Source organism: Dromiciops gliroides, chromosome 5, assembly GCF_019393635.1.
Source record: "Dromiciops gliroides isolate mDroGli1 chromosome 5, mDroGli1.pri, whole genome shotgun sequence".
Lineage (NCBI taxonomy): Eukaryota > Metazoa > Chordata > Mammalia > Microbiotheria > Microbiotheriidae > Dromiciops > Dromiciops gliroides.
The window spans coordinates 68,106,381-68,126,129 of NC_057865.1; the positions used below are offsets into that span (position 1 = coordinate 68,106,381).

Genomic DNA, 19,749 nt, shown 5'->3' on the forward strand with positions numbered 1-19,749 from the left:
AACAATCATTATGGCATCCAGTATTCTGCCACAGAAAGAGCTGCTCTCTTGTCGGGAGCACTGCAGAGTTTCGTGTTTAAGGTGTGGGTCTGCCTAGTTGATTTCTAAGATCCCTTCCAGCTCTGGGTGTCTATGACTCAATCAGATTAAATTAGATCAACAGTACTCGATGTTCAAGAAGCTACGACTTGTGCCTAGTACCCTATTCTTTACCAATCATTCTGATGATTTATCTAGGCCTTTTCCTAGATATAGTCATTAAGAACGCTGCCGGAGTCCCCTAGAGCCATGGCTGCCGCCTCGTCCGCCGCCACCGTCGCCGTCCGGGTCGGCGGACCAGCCGCTGTGGAAGGCGGACGCCGAGAACGTCAAGGAGGAGCCGGAGGACTTCGACGATGACGAGCCCAATGAGACCTTGACCGAGAGACTATGGGGCCTGACGGAGATGTTCCCCGAAAGCGTGCGGTCGGCCGCGGGCGCGACTTTTGACCTCTCCCTCACCGTGGCCCAGAAGATGTACAGGTTCTCCCGGGCGGCTCTGTGGATCGGGACCACCTCCTTCATGATCCTCGTGCTTCCCGTGGTCTTTGAAACGGAGAAGCTGCAGGTGGAGCAGCAGCAGCTGCTGCTGCAGCGGCAGATACTCCTGGGTCCTAATACGGGCCTGTCTGGAGAGATGCCGGGGGCATTACCTCCACTTCCCGGAAAGATTTAGAGAGAAGCCGCTGCATCTGACTGTGCTTGAGGGGGAAAGAGTTTCAAATTCAACTGTTTGCAAACTGTTGATTATTTGAAATGGCTTTGTTTTTTCTGGGGTTATTTGGGGCATGTTGAACCAACTGAACATTACGGGCCTCAACCTCCTCACCCCTTCCCTAGAGATATCCGTCTTTCCGCTCGGCCCTCCACACCGGCATGAGGTTTTGTTCTTTGGTCCTCCCACTCTGATGCGAGTGAGTGCCAGGACACGGTGACCCCAGCTCTGGCCTCCCCATCCCCACCCCAAGCTGCTGTCAGTCAGAGCATCCTTGCCTTTTCCTGGGACCTGAAGTCAGCAGGGTCGTGCTCCTTCGTCGGAGCAGGAACCCGAATCAGACCCAACGCATCAAGTTTGGGGTGGACAAGAGTCACTGTGAATCTGTGTGTCCTGGGGGGGAGGCGGGGCGCAGAGTGAAGGGTGAAGGAGTCGTGGCTTCCTCCTGGTGTGCTGGCTCTTTTTGTTTGCCCTGTAAAACAATGTGTGTATGAGAAAATCCGTGCTGACATTTTGTATTAAATATTAAAAACGATCCGAAAAAAAGATGCTTATGTAACTTTAAGGGTTATTCTTTACCCCATTTTATAAAACAGTTTCCTGAGGATCCTGGGCCTGATTCTGGGCCTACCCTTCCATATTAAGCTGCTGCCCGGAGGGATTTTTCAGGAGGATTAGCCTTGTCCAGCTTGGCCCCAGTGAGTAGGAGACAAATGTCTTTACCCCATTTTATTGTTTTTGTTTTTGCAGGGAAATGAGGGTTAAGTGACTTGCCCAGGGTCACATAGCTAGTAAGTGTCAAGTGTCTGAGGCCAAATTTGAACTCAGGTCCTCCTGAATTCAGCGCCGGTACTTTATACACTGTGCCACCTAGCTGTCCCTCTTTACCCCGTTTTAAAAAGATAAGTAGAATGATAACAACTTTTTTGGTTGGAGTAAACCTTATTGGTGTAAAAGGTGTGTCCAATCTTTGTCCTGGACCGTCATTTCCCCAGTGCTAATGAGGATTTTGTTTTGGCCCTGACTGGTTATCTCTGGGGAGCATAGCTCGCTTGCTCTGTGTGTGTGTGTGTGTGTGTGTGTGTGTGTGTGTGTGTGTGTGTGTGTGTGTGTGTGTGAGAGAGAGAGACAGAGACAGAGACAGAGACACACACACAGAGACAGAGAGAGACAGACACACACACAGAAACAGAGAGTGAGGGGAAGAGCTGAAGTTGGTTGAAAACACACTGATTTCGTTTTTCATTCACTAGAGAACATGGTCTCCTGTTATCCACAGTTCACTGTAGGAGACAAATGGCTAAGCAGGGGGTCCCTCCAGGAAACTAAGCCCGTGTGTGTCCTAACAGTTTCTCTGTGTCTGACCTCCTAGCTCTTGTTCTCCGTGCTCCTGTCTCCCATCTCTCTTTTAAAGTGCATGAACTGGCTGTAAATTAGTCATCCTCAATAATGATGTCAATTAAGCAACCCAGAACAATACAACATCACTGGCTAGACCAAGCCCTCAGTAGTGACTGGCCTCTGACCTGTCTGGTAAGGCACCAGGAATGCCGTGATTTGCAGTTAGCTGGTACACTGCAAAGTCTGGGACTTGGAGTTCCAATTCTGCTAGTTGTGTTGACTCCAGGCAAGTCGCTTAACCTCTCTCAGCCTCAGTTTCCCCTTCTGTAAAATGGGGATAATTACACACCTACTTCACAGGGTTGTTATGAGGTTGAAATGAGATACACATGAAAAGAGCTTTGCAGATCTTAAAGTGCTATATAAAATTATTATTATTATTCATTACTACCTCATCTGTAAGAACAATTAGGGACAACAGTACCTGGGTATATCCTCTGTCTTTAATGATCATTAAATATATTTGAGTGTCTACGTATGCCTATGTAAGTATGTAGTGCTGATAACTTTGATTTAGCCCATTTAGTCTATCTTAACAGGGATAGAAGATTTAAACAGATTTAGTTGTATCTGACAGAAAAGAAATGAGAAGTGGATCTCAGGGGGCAACCTAACTCATTATTTGACTATCGAATTAGACTCCAGCTTCCCCTTGATAATAAAATGATAATATGAAGCTTTGGTGGTGTTTTCTTTTTCTAATGAACAATCCCTCATCAGCTCTTTGGTAATAACTAGGATATTGTTATAATTAATAAGAGTTTATAAAGCTTTTACCCACTTAAAAAAAAAGTGTTTTTACTTAATCTGTGCAGTCCTGCCCCAGTGGAGCAAGTACAGTAAGCATCATTTGCATTTTGCACAAGTGCCTCCCAAAACCTTGTTCAAAGCTTCTCTTCTCCTGTCCTTCCTGGACATAAGTAGATGGAATATCGAAGAACCACTCATGGCATTTGAGGAGGATGACTTTGACTACATAATCTCCTTATCATGCCCCATTTAGCCAACCCTTTGGAAAAGTAAGAGTCATTCCTGGTCTTGCAGAAAGTTCTTTTACTTTCTGTCTTAATCTCTTCACCAAAAGCTGTACAGATAACATCATCAGCTTTTCCCCATGGTCCTTATAGGGAGGACAAGTTGGTATTTGTAAAACATTTTCAGTTGCTGCCTGGGAAATCCCCAAACAATGGTATTTAGTATTCGTGATTGTGATTCATCATCTATGAGTCCAAAGAATGCTTTTAGGTAGAGAATGCCCACATAGGAGACCCTGCCCAAGAAACTTGTGATGTTAACATTTAAGCAGAAGACAGGCTACTTTGTCCTGAGTGAGTGCATGCTTAAATAGGAAATGACTGCCAGGATCTTGAAGTGTTTTCAAGGGCAAAAGGGAAGGACAACCCCAGGGAAAACTGTGAGGTAGAGAAAGTTAGTCTTCCCTAAGCCTTTACCTCATTCAAACCCATTTATCTCATTGCCCCTAGACATCCAGTGTTTTCCTCTTACTCCAGCCACATATTTTTTTAGATCTAGAAGGACCTTCATGGATGAGGAATCTAAAGCCCAGAGAGGGTTATTGATTTCACCAAAATCACACAGTTAAATGATAGAGCTACAAAAAAAAGGGGCTTCTGACTACCAAAACCCTGTTCTTCCACATCACCATGATCTCTCCTGAGAAGGAGAAGAGCAATCTGGTCAATTGAGTGATATCTAGGTGTGGCCTTTCCCAAGAGTAATTACTTCTTAATGAAAGATTCCATAGGGAAGTCCATATTTACGTAAGCCAAAAGAATGAATCTCTTTTGTTTCTGTTTTGTAGACATATATAGACATATAGGCACATTTCTACATGCACAAGTTGTTTTATCTGATAGAATGAAAGCTGCTTGAAGTCAGAGGTTATTTCACTTTTGTTTTTATACCCATCAGTGCCTGGCACATAGTAGGCACTTTAAAACTGTTTATTGATTGATTGATGAGGGTATATTTTCAGGCACCATATTGCTTGCATGGGAAAGATAATTTGGATGAACTGGGGCTGATTTTGATTAGATATTAACTTTTTATGTGTCATTGGACCCCTTTGGAAGTCTGGGTCTATGAACCCTTTCCCAGAATAATGTGATAATATTTGCGCAGGATTATAAAGGAAAACATTTCTATTCCTTTCCTCGTTTCTCATCTAGCTACATCACTCTGGGACTTCTCTGACTGACTTCTCCTCTAAGCCCCTGGAAGTTCATCACTGGGATAAGTTCATCATTCTATTAGATCCCATCAGCCTTGGCATTGTACCTTTTTACTCCCTCTGATTGAACAGTGGGGTCATGGATCACAAATCACTTCAGGAGAGAGCTCGGCTCAGATGTTTCCTCATTTCTTACCTGGTTTCACAACTTAGGGAATTAACTGACTGACATCTCCCAATGCTTACCTTCTCCTTCCCCTGCACTTCCCTCCCACTCCATACTTTTCAGCTTCTTTTTATGTATTCTCCCCCCCCCTCCCCGCTAGATTGTAAGCCCCCTTCGTGCAGGGACTGTCTTTCTTTTTTCATATTTGTATACCCTGTGTTTAGCACAGTGCCTGGCAAATAATAGCAGCTTAATAAATGTTCACTGACTATTGATTATATTGAAGTGCAGTTGTCATTTAAAAAAAATAAGTTTCTGGGCTCCAAATTAAAAATTCTTCTCTAGATGTTATCTAAGGTATCTTCAAGCTCTATTATCTAATTATTCCAACTTGAAGAAGTTATCATAAATGAACAAAGACCAGAAAGGCCAAGAGTTGAACATTTCACTTAGAAAGGAAAGGGAGAGTGAAGCCAATGACTTTATGCAGCTCTTGCCCCATACATATACAATTCACTTGCAAGTCAAGACATCACCCTAGTGATGTCATCAGTCCTCTTTGAGAAGGAACAACAAAATCACATTTTAAAAATTGACACACATATGTTCATAAATCTTTATATAGATATAGATACATATTCTGGTAGCTATTGAGATATATAGAATTCTGATTATATATACACTGTCCTTTCTATATACAAAGGTGAAACTTCCAGAATCAATGAAGTATTCCCTTGGAGGTATTTTGTTAATAATAGTGATGGATTAGGCCCGAACCATTCACACTCCTACTAATGTTCTCAAGACAAGCAAAAGACATTTTTAAATGCCTGGATAGAGTCATAGAACAGAGTGAAGCCAACTGATCCATAAACATAAAGACATAAAATGAAGAATTGATTTTATATGCAAATATTAGAGGGGGGAAATTAGGTATTTTAATGGACAACCATAAGTCAACAATATAGCACTATAACTTAGAGTGCAAAAAGATTCCAGGGTAGGTTTGGTATTAGCATAGTGCCTGATACATTCTTTAGCATTTTGAAGAGTTTTGTTGTTGTTGTTTTGACACCCCTACTAAAGTGGGGACCCTAAGCCAGTAATAATCATGATAATTATAACAACAACAACAATAATAATAATAATAATAATAATAGCTAACATTTATGTAATGCCTTTTATGTGCCAGGCACTATGTCTCAGACACTTGATACTTACTAGCTGTGTGACCCTGAGAAAGTCACTTAACCCTCATTGCCTTGCAAAAAAAAAAAGCATATAAGGAATATGAGGCAAACCTCCCATTGTATTTGGTACTGCATTAGACCCTCAATAAACTGTATACAGTTCTGGGCTCCACAGCTAAGGACTTAGAAGAAACAGCTCAGTACAAAACTACAGAAATTATGATTAAAGGGCTAGAAAAAAATATTTCTTATCCTGAAAGATTAAAAGAATTGTCATTATCTAGCCTGAGGTGACTTGATAATGCTTTCCAAATATATGAAATTCAATGACATGAAGGATGGTGACCAGCTGTTCACGTTCCCTATTTCCATGGAGGATAGAATATGGAGGAATGAGCTTAGATAGCAGCATGGGGGAATTTAGGTTCTGTGAAGTTTAAAAATTCCAAAGAGGATTATTAAACTCTGGAATGGGTGACTGGGGGGTGGGAAGGCTGGTAATGGCATATCCTTTTCTGGAAATCTTTAAAAATAGAAGAGATTCTCATCTGTATGCAATGGCTTAATAATGCCTGAAGACAGACAATACACTAGGTAACTACTCATGGTCCCTTCCAACCCTCTAATTGAGTATCTATCAGAATGTAATCTAAACCAAACATACTCGTGAGTTATCTGCTTTTTCTTTCTTGGATACTTGGGACATACAACTGAATTTGTTGTGCCTCCAGAATTCTGTGAGATTTTCATGAGTGCTTATAAGCAATAAACCCGTAAGAACAGCATATCATGTTTATTTACTGCTTTAAGTTTTGAAAATTGCTTTATATGTGTTATATCCCTAAATTTATGCAACAACTCCAATAATATGAGGGAAATGATGCTGAAAGTTTACAGAACCCCACTCATGACAACAAGCCATCATGATTCAAAGGACTGTGTGAAACAGGTCATCCACCTGTCGGCAGAGGTAATGAACTAGAGGTGATGCAGCATATTTACAGATATGGTCAGTGTGGTGCGTGGTTTGGCTTAAACATGCTCTTTTATTACAAGGCAGAAGGGAGTGTTAGTGGTTAGTGATAGAGATGAAAGAATAGAATATCATTAAAGCATTTTTAAAATACACAGAATAAACAAAAAAAATGTTCAGAGGGGGACACAAAGAAGTGATTTTTGTTACCCTTAAGTTAAATTTAATATACAACTTTAAAAAAAGACACTATATAACAGAAGTACATGGTTTCAGATACAAGCTATTTCTTTTGGTCTTTGTTTACTGAGTGCTCATGTTTGTTATATTTATACTAAAAGGGGGGATTTATTTTTTTAAAAACTCATAGTTTTTATTTTTTTTAACTCTATTTTACAAATGAGGAAACTGAGGTTTGACAACACTTAAGTGATTTGCCCAACACCACTAAGTGTCTGGAGTTGAATCTGAATCCAACTCTGCCTACCTTCAAGTTCATTACTCAAACCAATCCTCTACAATGCCTCTGTGTTAAGAGATGCTTTCACACAGAGAAGATGGACACTGCCCCACTAAGCTCCAAATGGAATGCATAGGGCTCACAGCCCATATTTGACCTACTGGGCCACTACAAAGTCCTTTTAGCCTGGGTTTCCTGCTGTCTGTATCTTGATCCTAGGAATCAGTCAACTTTTCTCCCTGATGGTTTGTTGTGGTGGTTATTTAAGATTCACCCTCCTTCTGTTTTGAAGTTTCAAATTTCATAGTCATGCTTCTACATCTTTAAATGGTACCATCTTGCAGCTGGAAACGCTATGGAAGCTGATGAGTCAGGATGAGAAAAAACAAATAAACTTTTATAGCTGATCTCTCTCAGACACTTTCCCTGACTCATTCCCGTGAACACTCTTTAACTCTGGATCAATTCAAGTCAAATCAATAAGCTGTTGTTAAAGTGCTCACTGTGTACAGGCACTGTACTAAGCATTGGGAATAAAGATACAGACAGAAAGAAAAAGAGTCCCGGCCTTCAAAAAGATTACATTCTAATGGGGAAACACAACGTATAAATATAAAATATTGAAAAACAGAACCTGGGAAGGGGGGGGAGAAATGAGGGCACCTGGTGTGGGGACATGGGAAAGACAATTTGGAGAGTCAGGAGTGCAGCCTGGAGAGGAATGAAGACATGGTTGGTTTGGGCATCCTTTTTTAAATGGATATAACACCTAGCACTTATATGGAATTTTGAGGTTGAAAAAGTGGGGTACATACATAATTTCATTTGATACTCATTACAACCCCATTTTACAGATGACATTAAAGCTAAGAGAAGTTAAGTGACTTGCCAGGGGTCACACAGCCAAGTAAGGGACTTCCTCCCTTTACCAAGTCCATAACTCTCTCTCTCTCTCTCTCTCTCTCTCTCTCTCTCTCTCTCTCTCTCTCTCTCTCTCTCTCCCCTCCCCCTCTCCCCTTCCCTCCTCTTCCTTTCTTCTTCTTCTTCTTCTTCTTCTTCTTCTTCTTCTTCTTCTTCTTCTTCTTCTTCTTCTGTCTCTGTCTCTGTCTCTCCCTCCTTCCCTCCCTCCCTCCCTCTTTCCCTTGAAGATGAATATTTTTGTTTTTATTTTGTTTTGTCTCTCACTTGCACTGTACTGTGTATATATATATATCACTCTTTTCCATTTCTGTACATGTAGAGTATCTGCAGTTCTAGGGTAAGTCTCCCTTATTATTTTAATTGAGGTTTATGGACAAAAAGTAAGGGATACAGAGAGAATTAAATGTCTAAACGACAGAAAGAAATACAGCTGATTGGGGCAGCTAGGTGGCATAGTGGATAAAGCACTGGCCCTGGATTCAGGAGGACCTGAGTTCAAATCTGACCTCAGATACTTGACACTTACTAGCTGTGTGACCCTGGGCAAGTCACTTAACCCTCATTGTCCGGCCAAAAACAAACACACAAACAAACAAAAGAAATACAGCTGATGTACCTTAGGGCAGAGGCCTCCAATCAGTAGGTGAGGATCTACTGGCCAAACTAATAGGCTTACATGATCAATTCCAAAGCTTGCTGGAGCTGTCACATTCCGACTACAACAGGCTTCACTTTTTAAAGTTTGCTGGGAGAAGCAGTGCATCTCATAGCAGACACCACCTTCGTCACTCCAAGAATTAACTGTCAGCACTCAAAGCCCCCTCCCCAGCTGTCACCTTTGTTATCAGCAATCCTTATTCATTTTCCCTCCCCCACTCTGCCATCCCTTGTCCCTACCAGGACTCTCAAAGTTTCTCCTGGAAATAGATAAGATAAAATGGGGACCTTAGGACTGAAATCAAAAGCTGCCTAATGTGAGAAGGCATCCTCTCTTCCCTATAGCTCATGGCTGGAGTTGACATTTCCCTCACAAAACCTTAACATAATCCAGCTACTTCAGTACTCTACCAGATGGTTATGTAGTAGAGCTAGTAAAACAAGGGTTATGTTAGGACACCATTTGTACTGATTCTCCAAAAAAGGATCGAACCAATCGCAAAAGTAACATTTTACTGCATAAGACACATACCAGTTGACCATTGCTTTAGGGGCAAGGGATCTATGAACTTGTTTCTTTAATGTAACATGCTACTCTTGCCCCACTCTTTTTTTAATCATAAAAGTATTTTATTATTTTCCAGTTACATGTAAAGATAGTTTTCAACATTTGTTTTTGTAAGATTTTTAGTTCCAAATTTTTTTTCCTCCTTCCCTTCCCTCCCTCCTCCCCAAGACAGCAAGCAATCTAATATAGGTTATATATGTACAATCACATGAAACATATTTCTGCATTAGTCATGTTGTGAAAGAAGAATCAGAAAAAAGGGGAAAACCTCAAAAAACAAAACAAAAAAAAAAGTAGAAAGTATGGTTCAGTCTGCATCCAAATTCCACAGTTCTTTTTTCTGGATGTGGAGAGCATTTTCCATCATGAATCCTTTGGAATTATCTTGGATCATAGTATTACTGAGAAGAGTTAAGTTTATCACAGTTGATCATCACACAATGTTTATACTGTGTACAATGTTCTCCTGCTTCTGCTCATTTCACTCAACATCAAATCATGTAAGTCTTTCCAGTTTTTTTCTGAAATCTGCCTACTTATCATTTCTTACAGCACAATAATATTCCATTACATTCATATACCACAACTTGTTTAGCCATTCCCCACTTGATAGGCATCCCTTCAATTTCCAATTCTTTACCACCACAAAAAGAGCAGCTATAAATATTTTTATACATGTGGGTCCTATTCCCTTTTTATGATCTCTTTGGTATATAGACCTAGTAGTGGTATTGCTGGGTCAAAGAGTATGCACAGTTTTATAGTTCTTAGGGCATAGTTCCAAGTTGCTCTCCAGCATGGTTGGGTCAGTTCACAACTCCACCAACAAAGCATTACTGTTCCAATTTTTCCACAGCTTCTCCAACATTTATTATTTTCTTTTTTGTCACATTAGCCAATCTGATAGGTGTGAGGTGGTACTTCAGAGTTGTTTTAATTTATATTTCTCTAATCACTACTGATTTAGAACATTTTTATATGACAATAGATAGCTTTTATTTCTTCATCTGAAAACTGCCTGTTCATATCCTGGTCAAACATTTTCATCATGAAATTACACATCACATTGGCTATTAATTGTACACCCTACAATCAGTCCATTTTTACCAAGTCTAGCCTTGATTCTAGCCCAAAAGCTTTCTTTCTTTTTTAAATTTGAATTTTCTTTTGTTTTTGAAAATTCTGAACACAACACCAAAACAAATTGCCATTTTTATATACATAGTAGAACAGGAAAAAGAAGATTATATACTAAATAGTGAATTTTGGTTACATGCAACTTGTTTTTCTATTTAAATATATAAGAATCTCAGCATGCGACTTTCACAAAAAGAAAAAGAAACTGAGGTCAAAACTGATGGAGTAACTATGAAGGGCAGGTGGGTGGGAAATGTAAAAGTCAGAGTTTGAACCCAGACTTCAAATCTTAACTCTTTCAGCTTCACCAAGTCTGTGATTACAACATGTTCATCAATGGACTCAGGCTGACAACAGGAAAAGGAAAAATTGTAAATTGACATATCCTCTTGATGAGTTACATAACATTCAAAGGAGGATGGTAAAGAATCCAGGAACCACACTAATGGAAAGCTGATTGAAGGAACTAGAGCGATTGAAGTAGCTGCAGTCCTTTGTGTATCAACACAGCTCTGGTATGAGCTAACTGGGTTTTTCCAATGAGTATTCAAGGAAATGTTTCAATAACAAATATTTATCAAATGCCCACAATATGTGAGGTGCTTTGCTAGGCATTGGTAAGTGGCATGATGGTATTATTCTGTTGCCTGAGCCCTTTTCTGGCTTTTCCTCTCTTTCTTCTTTAATCTTAATGACTAAGGACAAGTTAATGAGGAGATCCCCTAAGAAATGCAAGCTGGAAAATAACTGTTCTCACGGATAGTGGCTATGAAACCAAGATTTGAACCCATTGTGCAACCTGTATTTATGTACATCATTGTTATTATTATTGATAGTCATGGAATTGTTCTGCAATAAAATTGATTCAATACCTAATATAGGGTCTTTTTTGTGGGGCAATGAGGGTTAAATGACTTGCCCAGGGTCACACAGCTAGTAAATGTCGAGTATCTGAGGTTGCATTTGAACTCAGGTCCTCCTGAATCCAGGACTGGTGCTTTATCCACTGCGCCACCTAGCTACCCCCATAATATAGGGTCTTTTAAACTCCAATTTCCCAGGTAACTATCCCAATTCTCCATTTCACTTGAACTGTGGAGACCTGGTCCATCAATCTAAAAAGCCCTGACAGCTTGCTCTATATGCTGGAAGGCAGGGTGCTACTTGCCCTGCCTACTCAAATGTTGCACTATCAGGCAAGGGGCCAATTCTCATTCCTCCATCCATCTTTCTGCCTACTGAGTTCAAAGGGTGAGGAAAAGGAGAGGAGAAAATCACTGGCCTGGTGAGTGAAGCATCTCAAATGTCAGTGTGAGAACTATGTTTAGGGTACTGTGTTGCTATTGTCTTACTTGGGTATAACAACTGCTCAAGGGATTTCCAGAATTTCTATTAGAAAAATTTTCCCCTTATGAAGCAGCAACATAATAAAGTGGCCTTGATAGGGGTCAAGAGCCTTGGGATCTAGTTCCATCAATTGCCTAAGCCAAGTCACCTCCAGTCTCTTTGTCTCAGTTTCCTTACTGATGAAATAAATTAAATTAAGAGCTCTTTATAAAATAAAATTGGGGTCCTTAACTTTTTTGAATTATGAACTCCTTTGACAATTTGGTGAAGCTAATGGATCTCTTCTCAGAAGAATGTTTTAGATTTATTAAGTAAAATTGATAGGATTACCAAGGGAATTTGTATTGAGATAGAGTTTGGGGGGAAAAAATTAAATACTTTCATGGACCCAGATTAAGAAACTTTAGACTTATTATTGTTTAGTCTTTTCAGTTGTGTCCAACTTCTTATGACCCTGTGGACCTCTGTCCATGTGGTTTTCTTGGCAAAGATACAAGAGTGGTTTGCCATTTCCTTCTCCAGGGGCAAACAAAGGTTAAATGATTTGCCCAAAGTCACACAGCTAGAGAGTTTCTGAGGCTGGAAGTTTCTGAGACTAGATTTGCAGTTTCTGAAGCTGAATTTGAACACCAGTCTTCCTGACTCCAAGCTCAGAGATCTGTCCACTCCACCACCTAGCTTCCTTAAAAAAATATTGTATGAAATTGTAAGAAATGAATGAAGCCAAAGGCTAGAGTCGTGACCCCAGTTGGGGTCTTTCTTGGCTAAGATACTGGGGTGGTTTATTATTTCCTTCTCTACCTCATTTTATAGATGAGGAAACTGAGGCAAATGGGGTTAAATGACTTGCCCAGGGCCACACAGCTAGTAAGTAGCTGAGGCTGGATTTGAATTCAGGTCCTCCTGATTCTGGGGCCCATATTCTATCCACTATGCCACCTAGCTGCCCATATACATATAACATGTATCTATATATTATCATTTAGTCAAAATGATGTCTCAAAATTACATACATTTTTATACAGGGATATATACACATATGTTCCTTATATGTAAGAAATGTGTGTAGAAAACAAGTTTTCCATTTGTCTTTAAACAGGTTACCTTGAGCTCTTTTATGCTATCTGGGCCTGAATTTGGTTGGAATGTAAATAAAGCCTCAAGGGAGAGTGTCTGTTTTAGATGTGGCTTCTAAGCCTGGTTCTCTTCCCCATTAAATTTAGCCAGCTTGAGGGAATAATCCACCATCTCCCCAGTCCAGATGACTAGTAAAGCTAGTTAACTTCTTGAAGCAGTTAAGTGGTTGCTTTAGGGATGCTCTTCATGTTACAGAAAACCATATCTCTGATTTCCCGTCATCAAAGTTTTCCAACCACAGTGCTCCAAATATTGGAAAAGCGATCTGTTTTGAAGCTAAATCCATTTTTTATACATGACAGCATTCTATTTGATATGGTGGATCAGTGTGCAACCAAATGAAGACAAAGTGATTGAAAATAAGGCATGCATTTGCTTCACAAGTAAAGAAAGATTGTAAAGGAAATGTTCATAAATTTTAAAAATTGTTAACTCTCAGAATATCTGAAAGAAAGAAAAAATGTCAGACTTCCTGTATCCTAAAATCCATGTAAATACAAGGTTAAGTGCCTCTATAATATTTAGCGCAGAGGACATACAAAGCTCTACTGGGTTTTATAGACCCCCCCCCTATCTTTTTTCAGTGGTGCCCACAATAATTGAAAAAATTACTACTTGGCACTACCAACACATGCTTATATGTAACACTAGGTAGGGCCTTTCCTTGCATGCCTTACTATGTGGTTTTCTTGGTCTATCCCTTATTAAATATGCCTTTGGAGATGTGGGGCTATAGCTGGTAGAAGCTGGCGATCTCATTTTTTCCTCTACAGCTGCTAGTTGGTATCTGACCCCAAATCTGCACCCTGAAATAAGTCTAGAAAACCTATATCCTATATTGTGGTTGATTATGTTGATATTGATCCAAGCCTATTTCTAACTGTTATAGCAAATGTTCCCTCTCCAAGATGAAAGAGGAGGCCTGGTGGAAGAGAAAAAGCCTTATGCTAAGAGCCAGGGACCTGGGTCCTAGACTTAACTCTGTTACTAACTACCTATGTAATCTTAGACAAGTCATTAAACCTTTCAGGGTCTTGGTTTCCATATTTGTAAAATAAGGGAGAGATAGGAATGGATGGTCTTTAAGGTTCTCTCTAGCTCTAAAGTCCTATGTTTTGTATTAAAATAGAATCATGAGCCTTATAGGATTATAGATTTCAGAGAAAAGCCAGATCCACTTGTGTAGATTGAACTGGCTAATGGAGCAGGGCAGATCTATTAGGCAACACTTTGCCAAAAGAATCTAGATTTTAGGGAAAAAAATAAAACTCTGATATGATATAAATCTACCTAAAACATCTGGCTTCCTTTCTAGCCAAAAAAACTTTGACTGTAACTTGAAATATTCCAGATGCATAGAGAAGATTTTATTCAATAGTCCAAAAATTTGGGAAGAAAAAAAAAGTATACGGATAGTCATGGTGGTTTATGTTTCAGACAAGTAACCATTATTTCTTTTTTTTTCTTTTTGCGGGGCAATGAGGGTTAAGTGACTTGCCCAGGGTCACATAGCTAGTAAGGGTCAAATGTCTGAGGCTGGATTTGAACTCAGGTCCCCCTGAATCCAGGGCTGGTGCTTTATCCACTGTGCCACCTAGCTGCCCCCCATTGTTTCTAAAATGTCTACACATCTTCAACTGGGTAAATTCCATAATTCATAAGGATCGTCCTCTTGGTGGTAATGTTCTAACCACAGAGCTTTCACCCTTGGCCAGAATCCAGTGAGGCCCAATGATCCCAAGAACATTCCTATGTAAAATACACAGAAAGGACAATCAATGACCATTAAAATGGAAGACACTTGTCAGTATTTCTATGATAATTCCTTTTCATCATCAGTGTCCTAGGAAGTACCAAATTTGGACCCTAATGTTCTAGTTTTATAATGAAAATGGTGTCTAAGGTGAAGTGGGGGGAGGGGGAGTGGGGAGACAGAAAATTTAGAACACCATGGTCTTTAAGGGATCCAAGTAATGGACAATTTGTAGGGCAATGGAGAGAAGCACAATAGGCTTGAAGCATATTTCCAAGGATAAAGAAGTGACTTAAGGGTTACTAATTATCTAAAAGTCCTGGAAATTACTCTATATTTACTTAGTGTGCCTGTGATTTCCTTTATGCAAAATGTAACCTCCATAAGCACCGGAAAGCCCTGCTTCATTTTTTAATTTGCATGCTCAATACTTAGCATATTACCTGCTATGTAGTACATAGTAACAAAAGTAGGATTCAATTAAATCAAATCTACTTGATTTTGGTTTCAGTTCCATAGTTATGGGAACATGCTGAATAGACTTCCCTTGGTACCAGTCAATTCCCTGACTGCTGGATTATGGTGAGATTATGAACATTCTTCCCAATGGTATATTCTGACTTGGATCTGGAAACATATGAAATAGCAAAAGATAGAACATAAGATGAAATAAAGAGCAAGATTGCTTTGAAACCATCTGTTGAACTTACTGCATACTTTTTTTTTCCTTTTTGGGGGGCAGGGCAATGAAGGTTAAATGACTTGCCCAGGGTCACACAGCTAGTAAGTGTCAAGTGTTTGAGACCAGATTTGAACTCAGGTCCTCCTGAATCCAGGGCCGGTGCTCTATCCACTGCGCCACCTAGCTGCCCCCCCTTGCATACTTTTTAGAAGGAAACAAGATGAATGTAGTGGAGGTACAGTTTTGTTTGTAATCTTTTTTTTTCCCCTTTCTCAATTGTATATGGAAAGGTTCACGTTTGTTGGTGTTTGTCAAGTTCAGAATAGAAAAAGAAAAATTATTTAAATGAAGAGAAAAATAAGAAGAAGTCTCATTCCTCTTTCTTTGGGAAAAGTATAGACAAAATACTGATTTTTCTTATGTTTGCATATGTGAACATTTTCATATTATTATGCTATTTTAGAGATGAAGGGAACATCAGTTTCTATCCCCCAAGTAAACAAAGGTCTAGAGAGGTTAATCCACTTGTGTTCAATCATTTAATGAGACATAGCCATAGCTGGGGCTTTGACCAGGGTATAAATGTGGGGAGAAGGGCGCAAAGAAGGATTCTATGCTTTCTCTCTCTAGTGGTCTGCAGACTACCATCCCTATGGCTTGAGTTCTACCATGTTGCGCCCTCGTGACAGTTGGAAGGAAAGAGTTGCTGAGTTATTGAGGAAGTGGGGTGCAGAACTGACAGAAGTCAGAAGAGGACACATCCTGCCTACATCCTCTGTCCATGGCTAGACTTTCCTTTGAACCAAATCACTCTCCCACTCCTCCCAAACTGTTCCCAGTTATACTTTGGCCCCAGATTCTCATTAGACCTGAGCTTTGACTTTGATCTCTAGTACACTGCTCTGTCCACCAAATCAAGTTGCTATTTTCTCATCTTTTTAAAGTTCTAAGTTCCTCTGGGACTGGGTTCTTAACCTTTTAGATCCATACGATCCCAAGGACTCTATGGACAGATACCAAGGGGTCCATGAACTTTGATGGGGAAAAATTTACATCTTCCTTTTCATTAACCTCTAACTGAAAGGTTCTATTTTTTCCATTATGAATGTAGGTAATGAACATTATTGTGGGAAGAGATCCATAGGCTTTACCAGCCTGCCAAAGGAGTTTGTGACAAAAAAAAAAGGTCAAGAAGCCCTACTCTGTGGTGAAAAGAATCATTTTCCTCTGTCTCTTCTGGACATCGAAGAAAAGGATCAAAGCAATTCATTACATAAGGTTCAAGGATTCCAGAAAAGTTTTGGCCACTGGTCACCAACCTGGAGATGTATTTGAATTAGCTGACCTCAGGAAAGTGGACTGCACAAGGCAGAAGAGTCCAGACCTTGATTTGCATCACCATATAATTATGATATTTAGTTTAGTGTCATTTACTAAACAGCAAACATTTAATTTTGTTAAATCATTAAGCCTCAAAAGCCCAAGGAGTGATTGATGGAGGTCAAGGAATATATGAGCATTATTTTGGTAAGGGGCAGTTAATTCTGTCTTTCTTTCTGCTCCTTTTAATTTTCATTTCCTTTTGCTCTTGCTGTCAAGATTTTGAATAAGAATGCTAAGACTTAACTGGAAACTATAGCATCAATTGAGGCCAATTCTAGTCCTTTCTCAATCTTATTACCTCTTCTTTCCAAAACGCTGTTATTCTAACAAGGCATTAATTTTCGTTTTCCTTTGAATGTTTTGGGAAACTATACTGTAACCAAATTAACCAACCAACCAATGAATTAACAGCATTTGTTAAGTGCTTAGTATGTGCTAAGCACTGGGCCAAGTACTATGAATCCAGTGGGGGGTGGGGAAAACAAAAATAAAATAGTCCCTGCCCTCAAGGAGTTTACATCCTAATGGAGGAAATAGCTGTCTATGAGATAAATACAGATTCAAAGTAACCTTAGAGGGGAATGCTTCCTGGAGAAGATGGTCATTGGGATGAACCAAAGGAACTAAGAGGTACAGATGAGGAACAAGAGAATTCCAGGCAGGGAGGATAGCTAATGAGAAGAAGGCAAGGAAGGAGGCAGAATGAGAATAATAACATCATCTACCTCTCAGGGTTGTCCTCCTTAATCTTAGTGCCTTCCCTTTGAGATGACCCAGTTCATCCTGTTTATATCTTGTTTGTACATTGTTGTTTTACCCTCATTAGACTGTGAGATCCTTGAGAGCAGAATGTGTGTGTGTGTGCACGTGCACGTGCACGTACACACGCACACATGCACACACATTCCTTTGTATCTCCACCACTTATCACAGTGCCTGGCACACAATAGGTGTTTAATTAATTCCTGTTGATTGACTAACTTGTCCAACCACTTGCCAAAGCATGTTGTTTCTCTCTCCACAATATCTCTCATGTCTGTCCCCTATGATATGTAATGTTACAAAGCCACAATCCTCACTCAGACCCTCATCACCTCTCAACTGGAACACTAAAATGGCCTCCTAATTGGTCTTCTGTTACAAGGTTCCCCCCTCTCACCCATCTTTTACATAGCTCCCATAGTGATTTCCCTAAATTGTAGGTCAAACCCTGTCACAACTTGACTCCATACACTCCAGTGGCTCCTTATTATGTCCTGAATCAAGTACAAACTCATGTTAGGTCTTTAAGGCTCTTCACACACTGGCCTTCTTCTATTCATCTACTCTTCTCCTTTATAGCCTGGCACATATTTTGTGGTCTGCTACTACTATGGGCTACTATTGCCCCCACTCATGTTGTGCTCCATCTTCAACTTAATAGCTTAAAACTTAGATAAGACTGTTGGAATACCTTGTATAGTCAGAGATTGGGGCAACAGAAAGTTACCTCAGATCTTTCTCTTTCCAATCTTTTTACCCATTTACTGATTCCAGTAATTCTTTTAACAGGAAATAAAGTAAATTGAGCCCTAAAGGTCATAGCTGGAAAAACATGTGAAGAAAATGGAGGCTTCAAGAAATAAAATGTAATATAAGGGGGTCAACTCTCTTTTCCCTGTGTGACCCTGAGTAAGTCACTTAACCTCTGTTTGTCTCAGTTTCCTCAACTGTAAATTGAGGATAATAATAGCATCTACTTCACAGGGTTGTTATGAGGCTCAAATGTTTGTAAAGCATTTCAGCACATGGTAGGTAGGGAAAAGAGAATTGTTTCTCAATAAAACCTTTCAGTGTAACATGGTTTGACCCTGATAGCCTCAAGGCCACACGATACTGAGGCACCTCATGATATGAACAACCTTGAGACTATTGAAGACTTTCTTCACTCCTCCCACCTTAAATGTTGCTACTCACATTGAGTTTGGCCTTCTTCCTACCCTTTAAGGTCCCTTCAGCTCTAAATCAGCAATCCTAAAAGCCTTTGAGCCAGCATATCAAACTCTTGTTCTCCAAAAAAGGATGTATGGCTATCCTTTGCCTGGTTCATTTTACTGGGATTTATTGTTTGTGTTCTCAGTACTCCAGGTCCAGTGTGTTGTTTTCAGTTCGAAGGGTAATTTTCCCATTATCCTCTACAAGGCTAACCTCTTAGAGTGGATTATCCTCCCCTGAGGTGGATAAGCATCCAATAGAAATAAATAAATGAAGCAGCCTTGGCAGGTGTCCCCAACCCACAAGAGTTTACCAAAATGAGACTTCATCTCCTTCTGGATTTTGATTCACGTCTTATCCATATGAGGCATCATCTGGCACCCACTGTCTGTCCATAACTGGTAGCCTGGATGTTGGTGCCTGAATAGACAATTCTACAATGTCCCTGTCCTCATTTCCTTGAGAGTTTACAGCTCCCCTATGAATAGCAGTTGGTTTCAATGTATAGTGTTGGCCATTCTCAGCCTAAAGTAGCATACAACCAGTTCTTCATTCAATATGAGTTCACTCTCCAGTTTAGTCTTGTACTTTCCCCTGACACAAAGATTTCTTGGGAGGACACTCTTCCCTGGCCAGGATTCTTGAAAGCAAATGTAAGTATCAGTCAGAACACTGCTTGTTTGCCTGTGTGTTCTTTAGGCTTCTTTCAATAGATCTCTCAGCTAAGTTATGTACTGACTGTAAGCTTCCACATCTTCCTATCCCTTCCAAAGCACAATTGAACAGAAAGTTTTGGCTTGCATCCAAACACCAACAGATAGGGAGTGAATTCTGTGGACTAATTCCTATGGACTTTTATGTGTGAGCTAGAGAGACCACAAGTTATCCCCACTGAAGCAGCTCTTAGCACATTGTATAGCACATAGTGGGCGCTTAAAAATATTGATTGACTCAACTTTCTATTCAGGCCTTAGGGCCTTCAACTTGTTCAGCAGTGCTCTGGCTGGTATGCAACAGTTCCAGATGTCCTGTCTCCTGCCAAAGCTAGCACTTCT

The 19,749-nt window shown here is 40.0% G+C and overlaps 1 pseudogene; it reads left to right on the forward strand.

Moving 5' to 3' along the window:
• Positions 1–288: 288 nt before the first annotated feature.
• LOC122729889 lies at positions 289–1,251 on the forward strand (annotated as a pseudogene).
• The last annotated feature ends 18,498 nt before the right edge of the window (positions 1,252–19,749 follow it).